At 46.3% G+C, this 14,773-nt stretch overlaps 1 long non-coding RNA gene across 2 annotated transcripts; it reads left to right on the top strand.

Moving 5' to 3' along the window:
• The first annotated feature begins 6,397 nt into the window (after positions 1-6,397).
• Positions 6,398-13,238, top strand: LOC308581270. Of its 2 annotated transcripts, XR_014004910.1 has the most exons (4): positions 6,398-6,439; positions 11,082-11,217; positions 12,317-12,457; positions 13,047-13,238. It is a non-coding gene; the product is annotated as an uncharacterized lncRNA (long non-coding RNA). The 2 variants fall into 2 exon arrangements; XR_014004911.1 differs by lacking the exon at positions 6,398-6,439 and having other exon boundaries at positions 11,001-11,217.
• The last annotated feature ends 1,535 nt before the right edge of the window (positions 13,239-14,773 follow it).

Below are 14,773 nucleotides of genomic sequence, written 5' to 3' on the forward strand. Positions count from 1 at the left end.
CCTCAGTCCAGCTGCCTACAGAGATCATCTGTTAGGGCGACCAGGGCCACCTCGGTCCCATGTCCAGGGTGAAAGCCAGACTGGAATGGATCCAAGGCCAATGTTTTGCCCAGAAACCTATCAAGCTGTTCAGCAGCCGCTCTCTCAATTACCTTACCCAGGTACGAGAGGTTCGAAACCGGGTGGTAATTGGATAGATCTGGAGGATCTGATGATGTTTTCTTTAAGAGCAGGCGCACCACTGCCTCCTTCAACTCCCCTGAGAATGTCCCTGTTCCAAGGGACAAATTGATGATATCACCCCGGGGGACCCGCACCTCGTTCAGGCACACTCTAATCAGCCAGGACGGGCACAGGTCAAGGGGGCAAGTGGTGGGCTTTCCAGCTTGGAGTAGTCCGTCCACATCGGCTGGGAGTATCTGGTCGAAGTGGTCCAGTGTAGGACCCAAAGACCATTGAGGTGCCTCCAGTTCGGTTGCTGTATCCAAATTGGCGGTGGAGTAGCAAGACTTTATCCGAGCTCGCAAATGTCTCACAGCTATGAATCAAATTCGTATTTAAATTCGGTTGGTCCTCTGGGGACGTTAAAGACCTAATTATACTAAAAAGTTGTGCCGGGTGAGAGCTAGCGGATGCAATGGAAGCTGAGAAGTAAAACTTCTTAGCAGCTTTCACTGCCATCTCATAGGCTTTCATAAGCATCCTATAAGACAGTGTTTCCCAAACGTTTTTGGGCAACGGCACACCTGTTTACCGGAAAAAAATCTCGCGGCACACCACCATTAAAGCCCCGCCCCGTGACGTCAGCGCGCAGCGTCACGCCGGGAGGGACGCACAAAAGTGAAAGTTTTTTCCCTCCCCCTTGCCGGGGTGGGAGGAGGCAGCAGAGCGAGGGACTGAGGGACGGCGGCAGCTGAGGCGGCGGCGGCTGTTGTGGTGGTGGCGGCGATAGCGGGCGGAGGAGGGGGCGGCGGCGGGGCTTGAGGAGCCGTCGCCGGGAGTTGCTGCTGCTGCTGTTGCTGCTGCTGCCCGGACATGCCGGCCTCCTCCTCCTCCGCTGTCTCGCGCTCCTCCCTTTTGCGCGCGCTGCCCCGCCGCTCGGCACCACCACCGCGGAGCCGCCCCCGGCTCGACGCGGATCCTCGCCGCCGCCGCCTCTCGCCGCCCGACTCGCCCGCCTCCCTCCCACGGCACACCAGTCGATGTCTCACGGCACAGTAGTGTGCCGCGGAACACCGGTTGGGAAACACTGCTATAAGATGTTCTTGAGGCTCCATCACGAGCACGCCACCATATTCACTGTAGCCATCTAAGGTCTCCCTTCATTTTCCAGAGCTCCTCGATAAACCAAGGGGCCCTGTTTCAGTGGGGTCGCAGAGGGCGCCTAGGTGCGATCTCATTGATGGCTGCCAAGAGCCAGTTATTCCAACCCTCAACGAGCTCATCTAATGAGCCGCTAGGGGGAGCAGGGTCCCGCAAGTCCTGACGGAATCCATCAGGATCTATCAGCCTTCGCGGGTAAGCCCAAATAGGCTTGCCACCCAGGCAGGGGTGGGTGGGAAGTCAATCCTAGCTTTCAGAGCATAGTGATTGGACCATGGCACCACCACAGGGTCTGATCATGTCTATACCTGCACCAAAGATCAAGTCCAGCGTGTACTACCCAGAGTCCCTATCCAGAAACTATCTAGAGCATGTATTATCCAGCACGTGCTATCCAGCGTGATCAACTCCTGCCCAGAAACCAGTATCCCCACTGTGGAAGTATGTGTGGATCCAGAATTTGCCTCCACAATCACTTACGGACTCGTTGTTAAAACCGTGTTTACGGAAGACAGTCTTACTCGGCTACAAGTGATCACCAAAGAAGAAGAAAGAAGATCCAGCGTATACTATCCAGAGACTGTGAATCTGTTAACTCTCTCTTTTCTAGTGTTTCTTCTGATAGCTATTCCCCATCCAGTATTTCCCTGCCTTCTGAACTATGTCCCTCTGCAAACCACTGTTCCAAATCTATACTGAAGGAATGGGTTTCTGTGCAGTCAGTTTGAAACTGACCCAAAATCCGCATTTTTCCTTCTCCAAGGGAGCATTTCTAAAATGCATTAACTTGAGCTGTTCAGCAAATGCATAACAGAAACCCAGCTGTATAAACAAGTGCTCAAAGCCATCTCCCTTATCAGTCCATGGCGGCAATGTATGGCCTTGACTGTTCCAGTGGAGCAGGGATGGCACATCTGGGTCTTATCTTACGCTGAGGCACAGACCTTGTCATCGACCTGGGAACGGCGCCAGGAGTTGGTGATCTCTTACTCCAAGATAAGATTGCCGGAACAGGAATACGCTTATATGGTCAAGAGTACAGGAAGAGGAAAACCCTTTTATGGTTAAGAGTACCGGAGCAGGAACATCTTGTTAAGGGTTTCAGAACTTACAGGGTTAAAGAGTTCTGAGTGACGTCTCACAGCTTGAGGCGTGGTTACAGACACATACGGGAGTGGTTTACTCTGAGTGTCTCAGTGTCTCGTACGCCATGCGAGAGGGAAGAATGTGCGAGCTTTCGCCGGGGTGATTTATGCTGTTATACTACACGATTAAAGGCTAAGAAGATAAGAGAACGCCTTGTGTGTGTTCTGATTTATTGCCCACACTCTGCATCGCTTCTGTCCGCTGTATTCGCTCTGCTAAACCGGCCGAAGAGGGCAGAGAGGACGTTTCCGTGATCCCCAGGAAGCAGAGTTGCGCAATGAAAGCCTGCAGGACTCCATGTTGGCCCTCTTGGCGGCCATACATCTGTGATGTCAACCTGCGTGTATAAGCTGACGTGGCTGGATTCCTGGGGAAGGGGGGAGAGGGTGCCTGGAGGATATATATACTGCATGAAATTTCTCATTGCTGTGAGCTGACCACACAAGTGCCTTCTGCTATCCGGAGAGCAGAATAAACTCTTTCTCTGAACCAACCCTCGGTGTCATTTGACTTCCTTCCTCCCATCCGGGAGCAACGCTCACCCTACCAATTGGTAAAGTCCAATAAGGCTACAATACTGTCCTCCTGCTCCTGGGATGATTCAGGAGGAAGGGGTGGCTCCCACCATTCTTCCTCAGTGCAGCCCTCCTCAGCATGGTCCCTGACACCCAGCCCTCAAGGCATGCCTCTGAAAACCAGTTACTGAGAATTACAAGTCGGGAGAGTGCTGTTACACTAAGGACCTGCTTTCTGTCTTCCGCCAGGGATGTAGTTGGCTGGTGTTAAAACAAGATGCTGGTCTGGATGGGCCACTGGTCTGATCCTGTAGGTACTTCTTATGTTCTTATCCAATGCATTCTGTGCAGCATCCAGGTGATCTTTCAATCTGTTTGTATTTCTCCCATTAATGAGTCCATTGTACCACCAAATAAGCTAGAGGAAACTGCTGCCCACATCTCCTGTGTCCTTCAGAGCCACCCCAAAATATTGCTAGAGACATATAGGTAAAAATGAAGAGACTCCTCCGTCATATATGGTGGTGTTCAAATGAAAATCTGTACATAAATCATGGCTCAGAGTCCCTAAATTACATGAGCCCAGTCAGCGACTGGACTTGGCAACCCTAGAGTATTAGCTAAGCCGTAGCTTTTTATTATTGGCACCCGCCCTGTGGAACGCCCTCCCACCAGATGTCAAAGAGAACAACAACTACCAAACTTTTAGAAGACATCTGAAGGCAACCCTGTTTAGGGAAGCTTTTAGTGTTTGATGTATTACTGTATTTTAGTATTTGGTTGGAAGCCGCCGAGAGTGGCTGGGGAAGCCCAGCCAGATGGGAGGGGTATAAATAATAAATTGTTGTTGTTGTTGTTGTTGTTCGAATCAGTGCTACTTTTCTAGATTAAGAGGTGCTGGAACTAACTGTGAATGCCTCTCTTGTTCTCATAATGGCAATGGCACCCACCTGAGAGGCGCCAGAACTCAGTTCTGGTGAGTTCCAGTTGGGGGGGAACCTCAATTAGGATGTTTCTGCAAGTCTGCATTGATCATTGGGGACCCTTCCAACTCTACAATTCTATTATTCCTTTCGGACATGGGGTGATTGGGGAAACAAGTCCTGAGTGGCTGAAGTAAGGCTGCCATACGTATGATTACCGGGATTTCAAAGGCGGGATTGACGTCTGGGGAAATTTCTGAAAGGCGGTGCTTTGTCCTGGATCTTAGAAAAGTCAACATTTAATTGTGAATGACTTGACTACAATATAATCACAATGGATTATTATTTATCCAGAGAGCTCCAGTCACAGTAATTTGGAGAAAGGGTGCTAAGTTAAAAGTATCTGTTTTTCACATAGTTCTGCAACTTTTGTCTAAGAATTCATGGCTTTTCAAAGAGTGGTGGACAATTGCCATCCTTCCCAAACACTTTCTGTTTCCTGACTAGCAATGCAAAACTCAAAGTGGATCTTTTAAAGGTCTAACAGCCAATTTCCACGCTTTACCTTGCTTGCTGCACGTTTTGTGATCTTAAATCTCTGCTGGGCTCTCTCACCAAATGCTACTTGCCCCAAATCTGAATTTAGGCACCTGTGGAATTCTCCTTTTATTCTTTAACTAAATTACTGAAAGCCAACAGTCTCTGCTCCATTCATCCTCATTCAGGACAGTCAGATAACAACAACAACAACAACAACAACAACAACAACAACAACAACAACAACAACAACAAATATTATTTATATCCCGCCCTAACAACAACAACAACAACAACAATAATAAATATTATTTATATCCCGCCCTCCCCAGCCGAAGCCGGGCTCAGGGCGGCTAACAACAATAAAACAGTAGAAAAGTACAGCATAAACAACACTCTAAAATCATTCATTATAAAATTAATTAATTCAAGCCACTGGCAACCATTGGGCCAGAGCTCCGTGAAGATTGCCGAGGGAGGGAGTCAGGCTGTGCCCTGGCCAAAGGCCTGGTGGAACAGCTCTGTCTTGCAGGCCCTGTGGAAAGATGTCAAGTCCCGCAGGGCCCTGGTCTCTTGTGACAGAGTGTTGCACCAGATTGGAGCCACAGCCGAAAAAGCCCTGGCTCTAGTTGAGGCCAGCCTAACTTCTCTGTGGCCTGGGACCTTCAAGATGTTTTTATTTGAAGAACGTAAGTTTCTCTGTGGGGCATACCAGGAGAGGCGGTCCCGTAGGTACGAGGGTCCTAGGCCGCATAGGGCTTTAAAGGTTAAAACCAGCACCTTAAACCTGATCCTGTACTCCACCGGGAGCCAGTACAGCTGGAATAGCACCGGGTGAATGTGATCTCGCAACGAAGACCTTGTAAGGAGTCTCCCTGCAGCATTCTGCACTCGCTGGAGTTTCTGGGTCAGTCTCAAGGGCAGCCCCACGTAGAGTGAGTTACAATAATCCAGTCTGGAGGTGACCGTCGCGTGGATCACAGCCTCAGGTGAAGTCATAGCCTCAGGTGAGTCTGCAAATTGATCAAAAAGAGCTAGTGAGAAATATGCTTCCTGGAATCTTTGTCCCATGGGACATCACGAGGATCTAGTGAAGCAACAACCCTGGATCTCAGCTAGTGAGTAAGTAGCCTGCTGAAATGCAGTCTGAGAAGGACAGAAAGAACAGTAAGAATGGTGGCAGGAGCTGAGCTGGGCATAGGTGCAGAGCTGAGTCTTGCCACAGGAGGGGGAGAGGAGAAAGCTGATATCAGAAAGAAGAGTCTCTTTAAGCTGGCACCGTGCATCTAGAAGAAAGCTTAATTGCATTGAAACAGGAGTAGGCTGAGAGACACCCTGGGATGAAGACACAGGAGTAGGCTAAGATGCAGTCTGAGATGCAGGAAGAGCCCCAGACGTAAACTTCCTTGAAGTCTCAGGTGAGCCCTCTAACCCAGCAAAAGCTTCATATCAGCAAGCCAGCTCTGCTGCTCTGGATGAGGTCACTGGGGTATCGTAAGCACTTAGCAATGTTAAAATTAAAAGCTGTTTGTAACTCTTTGTTCTGGGCCTCAGAGCCCAATCAGCTTCTGAACTTGCCTGCCCTGGTGCACCATGCTCCTGTTTTGGTTCGCATGGCCCACTCAACCAAGAAATGTGGAGCTGTGCAGAGAACCCATTAAAAGGAACAGGCATGCCTCCACCAAAGATAGCATCAGAGGACCACTGAGGTCTGGGACATTCTGTAGAGCATCCAGCTAAACTCACGTCCCATTAGGATTTGTTAAACAACCAGGACATGATGCACTTAACGGCTCAAGGAACCACCACCCACATCTCTGCTGCTCTTCAGAGCCAGCCCAGAGCCCTCTTGTACCTTGAAGCCCATTAGAATGGGGCGAGCAGCCAAGAAGGCCCCTCTCGGCCTTATATAATGACTGTATTGAGCCTCAGACGGAGAGACGTGTTGCTCAACAGAGAAAGAGCTGCCCCTTCTACTTACTGCCAGGAAACCTAGTCTGCTGTCTCCAAGCTTTCAGCCTTCAAAACAGCCTCAACGTACCAAAAGTCTTTCCCATGGGGCAGGGCTTTTTCCTTGCTAACATGAAGCCACACTTAGCTCACGCCTGGCCGCTTGGAGTCTGTGTTTTGCTCTGCCTCAGTTGCGGAGGTAAGTCCCACCTGCAGAACATAAAATAAGGCAGACCACCAGTAAGCATGTGCTGTATGTCCTTGGAGAAGAACATTTATTCCTGCCAGCAGCACTCTGACAGAAGCATCTTCTGTCCTTGTAATCCCTGCACAGTCCCAACTTTGGGTAGTTTTCTGCTGGAATGACGTTATGTTGGGTGGTGGGTATTATTTACTTGTTTAATAAATAGTCTCCTACAATTTCAATTTGTAAAAAAACAAACAAAAAACCCAACTTCCAAGCAGTTTATTGTATTCATAGCACAATCTCCACCCACATCCCTGCAAAAACACAGTTCACTGGCTAAGTATTCTGCAGAAAGCGTTTGATAATTGTCTGCCTGTTTCCGGCCGTGGAAAATGGCTGATCCCACACGATCGGACCTCAGCCGTTACGATAATTCAGGGCTGATATGGGGGTAATTAGCCCTGGCAGCCACCCCAGGGCAGAGGAGGACTGTCTTGATGACCCGCGGTCTGCCCCAGATTGCCGATGTGGCAGACGGCAGGGGCACTGGGTCACGGAGCAAGGGACGGCTGACACTCCTGCGACGCCACCCCATAGCCGGATGCATCTGTTTGGGAAAATATAAAGATTTGGAAAACAAACAGACACACTCTGAATTGAAGAAGCTGGGAAAAACCTGTAGTATGTACAGTCTCTGGTACAAAAGATCAAACTTCAAAGAGATCCTCATCATGACGTTTGGAGGGGCTTGGTATGTAAAAAACATTATTTTATCCTTAACATCAACAATCTGTAATGCATGCCAAGCCTCATTAAGAACTTAAATTGCTCTTCAAAAAGTGAGTTCAGATGGACTTTCATATATAATTGGGATCTACTCGCAGCCGCTTCTCTTCTAAGACCGGAAATGGCTGTTAAAGATGAAAACAAAGGACAAAGGACAAAATGGCTTCTACCCACCACGTCTTTATGGAATATCTGAAATACTTTCCTGATTAAGAGAAACAGGAGCTAACTGATGGTTGGTTATAAAGACTGGAAACAATATTACATATACAACTGTTTGCAAAAAGATGTTTTTTTGATTACGAGCGAGAGAGGGGGCTAAATGGATGTCTGGCAGCCCCCTTCTAGGGCCTGGAGTGGGGACGGGGAGGATTCCGTTTTTTAAAAAAAAGATATTTATTAAAATTTTCAAAATGTTACAAAAAGAAAAAACAAAGAAAGTAGCAACAGAAGAAAATACACAGAGTCCCCTTCCCACCGTGTAAAAAAGAAGAAGAAAGAAAATTCCAAAAATTAAAAAAAAAACAAAAAAGTGGCAAAATTACAAAAATCCCAAGCTTTTTTAAAAAAAAAGTTTAAAAAAGCAAATTCATTATTTTCAGACCCTTGACTGTCATTACCTTCTTTCTCAGACCTCCTCCTCCTCCCTTCCTTTGTATCCTAGTTATTAATTATCCCAGCAAATCCTTTCCTTTCCATGTTTCATAAAATTCTATCATTACAAAACCCTAGACTATTTTAATCCTATCTTTCTATAATAAAATAAACCTTAAAATTTAAAACTTAAGTCTTAACCTTACCAGCTTCTTATAATCATAATATTCTTTCATAATTCTTTAAGCATCTTTGCTAAAACCAGGTAATTTCTTCCAACATTTTTCTATCATTCATCAACTTTATAAAACATTCTAATAATGAAAAAAAGAAAGAAAGGTATAAACAAGTCCAATCTTTATCCAACGCCCCTTCCTCCTGGTTCCGGGATTTGTCAGTCCTTGTTCCCATCAGTCTAACCCGGTAACCTTATGTCCGAGGCACTCAAGTCAATCCCATGGCCCTTCTGCGGCTCTTCTTCATATTTGTAGTTGTAATTTCCCTTATCTCCTGCTCGTGGTAACTCCAGCTTAACAATGTCTCCTGCTCGTGGTAGCTCCAACTTGACAATGTTTTTAGCTCTTCTCGACAGATCAGACCCTTTTCCGTATTCATCGCTGCATTCCATGTAGTATTTAAAAGCATGCTTTAAGGGCCCTCCAAAACTGAGAGCCCCCACATTCCCAAACATTTTGCAGCCCATTACCATATTTGAAGAGTCCAGACATCCCAACATAGGGGGGTCGATCCAGCCCCCCATTTCCAAACCACGCCAAACTTTTCCTTTCCAAATCTGGCTTTTTCCAAATTCATTTGACCATTCTGAAAGATCATACTCCTGTTGGGTCTGTTCTGTCAAAACACACTCCTGATTTAATGCCACAAACTCCTGTTCTGTCAAAACACACTCCTGGTTTGAATCCTGAGTGGGCTCCACATATTTTCCCACTGTCTGGTCAAAACATTCCACTGCCTGTTTAAGATTTCTAGTTGAAATGACTACCTGTATCCAGTTCACCTTTTCGTGTAATTCTTCCAGTAGAGCATTTGTTTTGTAAAAAGCAGACACCAAGGCTTCTGGATACATTGTCCTGCAAGGTCAAATACTTTCCCACGGTTATTCTGTAACAGCTGTCAGTTCCCTGAAGTTAGTTACAGTTTCACAAGCTCCCCCTAGGGGGAAGACTTATGTTTATTCTTGCTACAGAGTTTCCTTTTTTTAAGATGCTTTAGATACTTTGTCCATATATATTCCTTTAAAATGTGAAAGGAGACAGTGGAATCGCAAGGTTTCTCTTCTTTTAGCTATCTGTCAAAAAGCGATTGTCTTGATGAACTTCCACGTCAGTCCTGACACCCCGCTCCAGGATCAGGACGGAGGAAAGTTACTTCCCTTTAAAGTCACTTCAAATAGTCCAGAAAAAGATTCACAATTTAAAATGTTGAAATCCAATCTTTTAAAGACAATTTTCTGAGCTCTAGCATAAATTGCCTTTGCTTTATTCTATTTACAAAAGAACGAAAGGGTGACTTCCTGTTTAGCCCTTCCCACTCCGTACCAAATGCAATAAAAAATTTTATAGTCCGATTCTGTCCTTCTCACAAATCTTTGTTTCATATCCAATTGTTCAAGTTTTAAGTACTCACGGGTGCTTATTTTAGAGTCCAAATTGTTCCAGGAAAAAAGGCAGCACTCTCCGGCAACAGCTATGTGGCTTCGCTCCACGGAAATAGCGATTGACTCACAGCACCGCGCCACTTCCCCCTCCTCACTTCGGAGCCCGTTGGTGGGTTCCTTAGCAGATTGGGGGGGGGCGCTAAAGGTGCCTGCCGAGTTCCACGGTCACAGGCTTCATCCGCCTGTGATTTTAAAAGGGTCCCCGCTTCGCCATAGTGGAGAAGACCCTGTTTACCGCGGAGGACTGGGAGGATTCCAAAGGCCAATTGCTAACTGTCTGATATATGGCTACATTGCAAACAGTCTGTTTAAGATAAATCAACAAGGAAGTTACAGAAGGAAATTTCTCTCTGTTTCTTTGATAACACCTGGACGGGAAAGATTAACGATCTGGGAGCTGCCAAAATAACAACTCTCAAAGAGCTGGACAGAACTTTGAAATTGGATGCAATTAAATGAAGTGGTGCAATGAAAAAACAGCTGAAGGAGTACAATATACGGACAAATCTGCACTCCATGGGGGGGGGAGTATCTGTTTTCTGACATGAATGAGGATCGTAGAACCAGAGTCAAAATGTGGAGGGGGGAAATCGGACATGGAATTATGAATAACATTGAGGATGATGAGAGGCAGGACTATGATGTTGAATGCGCTTCGAAATTCAGACCGTGGGAAGTCAAAACAAAATTATTACAATTTGGAAGACAATTGGACCTTTTTTATTTTTTTATTTTTATTGGATTTGATTTGATATGTTAATTGGATGTCTTTATTGGAAAATTAATAAACGCTTTAAAAAAAAGATAATTGTCTGTGTGGCTTAATGTATCAGCTGCAGGCAGCACTCCTATGAACACGCCTTTAGAGTTTAATGTGTGCAATCCAGTGGAAGCTGCAGCCTCTGCTCCTTCTAAGACAGATGCCCTGTCTCCTTCTGTGGACTCTCTACTGTTAACACTTGCTGAAGCTGCCATTCCAGCTGCTGCTGCCTGCCACCTGCTACTCACAGGAGGCTCAATGAAGGACGCTTTCTCCAAGATACCTTCAATGCTGGAGCTGTCCTGACAATTAGAGACCTGTTATGGGGATGTGGTTGTAGGCAGCCTGAGACGCAGCCAAAACTCATTGAAAGGAACAAGCATGCCTCCACAAAAGATAGCATCAGATGGCCCCAGAGGTCTGGGACATTCTGTAGAGCATCCATCAGAACCCATGAGGATTTGTCCTTAACAGCTGAAGGAACCACAACCTCTGCTGCTCTCCAGAGCAACCCCAACTTATTGCCAGAGACTTCATGTACCTTTCAAGGCCATTAAAATAAGGTGAGGAGCCAAGAAGGCCCCTCTTGGCCTTATATAATGACTGATTTTAGCTTGGCTCCACAGACAGAGAGTTCAATAAAGACGGAGCTCTTCCTCCTTCTTATTACCAGGAAGCCTAGCCTGCTGTCTCCAAGTTTTCAGCCTTCAAAACAGTCTTTCTAATCAGACAGGGCTTTTTCCTTGCTAACATGAAGCCACGCTTGGCTCACGTCTGGCTGCTTGAAGTCTGTGTTTTGCTCTGCCTCAGCTGCGGAGGTAAGTCCCACCTGCCAATGGAAAAACATGGTAGGCCACCAGTTCAAATGTGCTGTTTGTCCAGCACCTATCTTCCTAAGAACTAGTGAACCCGTAAGCTTTTTTCTTTTTAGCTCTGGCACCTACTTGGGGATAATCATTGAAAGTCTAACTTTGGAAATAACGCAGACCTGGAGAAAGGTTTAGATGCTATTAACAGATCAATACAGGCATCATCACCCACCATGCTTTGGTCAATGTCAGGTTATTGGCAGAGATCATTTCCACAGATAACGCTATGCCTCCTGTCCTTGTTATCCCTGCACAGTCCCAACTTCGGATAGTTTTTCAGTGGAATGATGCTCTGTTGCCATTCTAATGAAGTTGCTGTAGGGTTGCCATATGTCGGTGTCCGGGTGGAAATCGCTAAAAAATAGCAACCCATGTTGGCAGTATGGTTTTTGGCGATTTCCCTTTAAAATAGCTCAAAAACTTCATTCTTAACTTTTTTTAGGTTTTTCTTTCCAATTTTGCCCAACAAGGTCAACAGCTTTGGCCAAAAGAAAATAATAATAATAAAAGATCGACATCTTTTGTGTTCGGATTTTCACTTTTTGAAATATGGCAACTCTAAGCTGCTGCTTGGCACCTGCCACTCTCAGGAGGCTCACTAGAGGACCCTTTCTGCAAAGTCTCTACAATGCTGGAGCTGGCTGCACCCTCAGATGCCTAAATAAAAAAAAATCCTTCCAGTAGCACCTTAAAGACCAACTAAGTTAGTTCTTGGTAACTTAGTTGGTCTTTAAGGTGCTACTGGAAGGAATTTTTTTTATTTTGACTATGGCAGACCAACACGGCTACCTATCTACTACTGGAACCTCAGATGCCTGTTATGGGGATGTGGCAGAGGGGAGGGTCTCCTGGTTCTGGGCAGCCTGAGACACAGCCAGGCACGTTCTGTGGAACTCCGTGGGGCTCAATTTACACCTTCTGTAAGAACCACCAATGTCCTTTTTAGACTCAGGGCATCTCAGCATTTTTCTTCTTTGAAGGAAACAACGAGTTTGGTGACTTAGACTTTCTTTCTTTTGGTGACTTTCTTTCTTTCTTCTTTTAACAGCAAATGCCTTAAAATGCAGTGTGTGCACTTCAGGAGGTCCAGAAGAGCCGTGTCTACCACATCCCCCCAAAATACAGACATGCACTGATCATCCAAAAACAGGACACCCTGCAGCCTGCGTCTTGTACACAATCTCAGCAAGTGAGCAATCCTTCTCATCTTTCTCTCCCCCTTATTTTCAGTGCATTTCCATGGGTGGGTGGGTGGTGGGCATGGCTAGTACAACTGGGTGCAGAGGAGGCCGGGGATCTTGCAACTTCAATAGTACAAGAACGAGAGAAGCACCTTGTTCAAATGGAAGCGCTAAGCTATACTAATGCAATCTCTATACGAAACCTGATTGCAAGCACTCAGGAACATAACGGCATGTATCCCCCTGAAAATTCTTTGACGCAACAATACCTGCAGGCAGTGAGAGAAACATGAATTTTCTAAGTTTACTTTTAATTCTTGAGGTATCTCGAGTCAGGGGCCAGGTTTGGCGCTCTGGCCAGTGGCATCCCAACTGCAATGCTTCACCTAATACAAGGGAAGAGTTGCCATTCATTCTTGAGGATAAGCAGGGGGTTGGGTGCTATACCTGGCAACAGTGGTGGCAATAACCTGCCTTTCAGCACAGACCTCCATTTCCCCAGCTGTCTCTGATGCAAAGAGTGCATCCTTCCGTTTCCGTCAGGCATCTTTCACTACTTGTTAACAGTAACCCAGATACTTTTCTTTCTCTTCCCAGCGTTTTCCGGTACTAAAAATGTGATGCGCTACTACAAAAAATGTGGCTACTATACAAAAGCGTGTGGAACTCGAAAAGTCGATAAGGATTTACCGCAAGAGTATGAACTCAAGTGCTGTAAAGACAGAGACCACTGCCTTTGAATGCCGTCTAAGGAGGATGCTGTATTAAAAAAACTCCTATGTGAACAAAGGGCTGTGCAATTTGTGTTACGTTGCTGTCTGGGGATGTCTATGTGAGTGGGCTCTGTGTGTGCCCAATGGCGTGCGTAGGTGCTGGGTCTCATCAGGTGAGTGGGTGGGCATCTCAGGTGAGCTGGGATGTCAGCAAGGTTTCCCCTGGCTGTATGCCATGGCTGCATTGAGCCTGGGTCTTCAAACCCAGTGGCGTAGCGTGGGTTGTCAGCACCTGGGGCAAGGCAAGTAATTTGCGCCCCCTAACCTGTGGATTTGCGCCCCCTAACCCGTGGATTTGTGCCCCCTAACCCTAACCACCAGATGTTGCGCCCGGTGCGGCCGGCCCCCCTGCACCCCCCCACGCTACGCCACTGTTCAAACCAAGTGACATCTTCCTTATTAGAGGTTCAGCTACTATGACTACTTATTGCCTGGTATTTTCTGCCTAGGAACAAGTGGGTGGGACCACCTCACCACAACAATCCTTTTGCAGAGAGCTGATTATCCAGAGAACGGGAGATTGACAGAAAAATATTCAGGATTCTCTCTCCATTGAAATTCAGTACTGGAGGTTGGGGAAAATAGAAAGAGTGTAGTTTGGGGATCTAGTGGAAACTTGAAAATAAGTAGTAGTAGACCAGCCTCCCCTGAACTTAGTTTTTACATCTGGAGGGAGGACTGCTTTCCGTTCATATCTTTCTGGTGAATGAGTGATTGGGAAAATCCAAAACTTTCTGCCATGGCAGAGGTGGGGCAAGAGGCTTCGAAACTTCTTTCTTTCTTTCTTTCTTTCTTTCTTTCTTTCTTTCTTTCTTTCTTTCTTTCTTTCTTTCTTTCTTTCTTTCTTTCTTTCTCCCTGTAACACAATACTCATAGAATCATAGAATCATAGAGTTGGAAGAGACCACAAGGGCCATCGAGTCCAACCCCCTGCCAAGCAGGAAACACCATCAGAGCACTCCTGACATATGGTTGTCAAGCCTCTGCATAAAGACCTCCAAAGTAGGAGACTCCACCACACTCCTTGGCAGCAAATTCCACTGTCGAACAGCTCTTACTGTCAGGAAGTTCTTCCTAATGTTTAGGTGGAATCTTCTTTCTTGTAGTTTGGATCCATTGCTCCGTGTCCGCTTCTCTGGAGCAGCAGAAAACAACCTTTCTCCCTCCTCTATGTGACATCCTTTTTATATTTTTTTCATATCTTCGGTTCATTGTAAAATAGCCTTCTACTGAGGATTCTGGATTGAAGTCTATTTGAGAGGGAAAGGTTCCATTTAATTAGTCCAACTTACCACCCTTGGGAGCTTCTGAGGCTGTACAGAAAGGACCGCACAGAAATCCATTCAGGGGCTGCAGGGTCAGTAGCTGTGTGACCTCCCAGCCCATTCACCCGGTAGCGCTGGTGAAATATGCCCTTTAGGTCCTCGAGTGAAATATACCTTTCTGTATCCAAACCTTTTAAAGTAAAAACTGATCTTTGGTCCAGGTCTAATGGTCCCTAGTCAGCTGACATTTAGTGTGATGCAACAATCACGTATGCCTGGCTGCAGT

The sequence above is a fragment of the Podarcis bocagei genome (genome assembly GCF_964188305.1).
Source record: "Podarcis bocagei genome assembly, chromosome: 2".
Taxonomy (NCBI): domain Eukaryota; kingdom Metazoa; phylum Chordata; class Lepidosauria; order Squamata; family Lacertidae; genus Podarcis; species Podarcis bocagei.